Source organism: Schistocerca piceifrons, chromosome 1 (genome assembly GCF_021461385.2).
Source record: "Schistocerca piceifrons isolate TAMUIC-IGC-003096 chromosome 1, iqSchPice1.1, whole genome shotgun sequence".
NCBI lineage: Eukaryota > Metazoa > Arthropoda > Insecta > Orthoptera > Acrididae > Schistocerca > Schistocerca piceifrons.
Window position 1 is genome coordinate 963151113 of NC_060138.1, and position 2119 is coordinate 963153231.

Below are 2119 nucleotides of genomic sequence, written 5' to 3' on the forward strand. Positions count from 1 at the left end.
TAGGTTTGCCTTTCCTTAATCTTTCTTCTAAGATAAGTCATAAGGTCAGTATTCCCTCACGTGTTCCATTATTTCTACAGAATCGAAACTGATCTTCCCCGAGGTCGGTTTCTACCAGTTTTTCCATACATCTGTAAAGAATTCGCATTAGTATTTAGCAGTTGTGACTTATAAACTGATTGTTCGGTAATTTTCACATCTGTCAACACCTGCTTTCTTTGGGATTGGAATTACTACATTCTTCTTGAAGTCTGAGGGTATTTCACCAGTCTCTGCATCTTGCTCACCAGATGGTAGAGTTTTGTCATGGCTCCATCTCCCAAGGCTATCAGTAGTTGTGAAGGAATGTCGTCTACTCCTGGGGCCTTATTTCAACTTTGGTCTTTCAGTGCTCTGTCAAATTCTTCACGCAGTATCGTATCTCCCATTTCATCTTCATCTACATCCTCTTCCCTTTCCATATTATTGCCCTCAAGTACATCGCCCTTGTATAGACCCTCTGTATACTCCTTCCACCTTTTTGCTTTCCCTTCTTCACTTAGAACTGGGTTTCCATCTGAGCTCTTGATATTCGTACAAGTGGTTCTCGTTCTCCAAAGGTCTCTTTAATTTTCCTATAGGCAGTATCTACCTTACCCACAGTAGTACATGCCTCTACGTCCTTACATTTGTCCTCTAGCAATGCTTGCTTAGCCATTTTGCATTTCCTGTTGATCTCATTTTTGAGACGTTTGTATTCCTTTTTGCCTGGTTCATTTACCTTGTTTTTATATTTTCTCCTTTCATCAATTAAATTCAATATCTCCTCTGTTGCCCAATGATTTCTTCTACTCCAATAACGATTTCTACTAGGCTATAAAGTTTTCATGTTCATGTGTCAACTGTAAAAATACGGAACGCATGATTGTTGTTGAAGAAAGAAGAGTGGGAATAGCTTGTGATTTTAAATTAATTTGTAATTTGTGTGGCTATGAATTTTCATTTTCCTCCTCCAAAAAACTGACACTGGTACCTCAGAAAGCAATTTTAGGTTAGCATATGCTCTGAGATGGCAACAACCTTGCCGCAGTGGATACACCGGTTCCCGTCAGATCACCGAAGTTAAGCGCTGTCGGGCGTGGCTGTCACTTGGATGGGTGACCATCCGGGCCGCCATGTGCTGTTGCCATTGTTCGGGGTGCACTCAGCCTCGTGATTCCAAGTGAGGAGCTACTCGACCGAATAGTGGCGGCTCCGGTCAAAGAAAACCATTGTAACGACCGGGAGAGCGGTGTGCTGACCACACGCCCCTCCTATCCGCATCCTCAACTGAGGATGACACGGTGGTCGGATGGTCCCGATGGGTCACTTGTGGCCTGATGACGGAGTGCTTTATATGCTCTGAGATGCCTTGGCCAGGGCAGGGAAGGAGGCAATTTATTGTGTGGTTTTCTGAACATGCCTCCCTCCACCTTGTGCAAGGCTTGGAAAAATAAATAAAGAAACGTATGATGCTGTATGTGATACTGCCACAATTTCTATGAAGAAAGCAGTGGAGGAATTGTGGAAATAAACCAAAAAGAAATAGATCCTGGGCAGATATTCATGACAGTGAATCTCCTACAAATGTCACTGACCTGTGTGTGTCTGTAGATGGGACATGGATGAAAAGGGGTCACACATCTCTGTATGGAGTTGTATCTGTTACTGCTATTGACTCAGGTAAAGTTTTAGATGTAGAAATTATGTCTAAATACTGCCACCAATGTGCAATAAGGAAAATGTCCAATGATGAAGACAGTGAGAAACTGTGGCAAGAAAAGCATGTAGTAGCATGCTCTAAAAATTTCAGTGGCTCAAGTGAGGGCATGGAGGCTGCTGCAAATGTGAGGATGTTCTCCAGGTCTGAGGACCAGTATGGTGTTAGATATACTAAATACTTTGGTGATAGAGACTCCTCTCTGTTCAAAGCTGTAACAGATAAAAATCCATACAATACAACAATAGAAAAGTTGGAATGTGTTGGCCATATCCAAAAGAGGCTTGGTGGTGTGCTTTGTTGGTTTCTGAACGAGAAGAAAGGTGAAGTACTTGAGGATTGAAAACCACTAGGAGGAAAAGGCAGGCTTACTCTGAAAGA

General features: G+C 42.5%; 1 pseudogene; it reads left to right on the forward strand.

Moving 5' to 3' along the window:
• Positions 1 to 1050: 1050 nt before the first annotated feature.
• Positions 1051 to 1168, forward strand: LOC124725095 (annotated as a pseudogene).
• Positions 1169 to 2119: the final 951 nt, after the last annotated feature.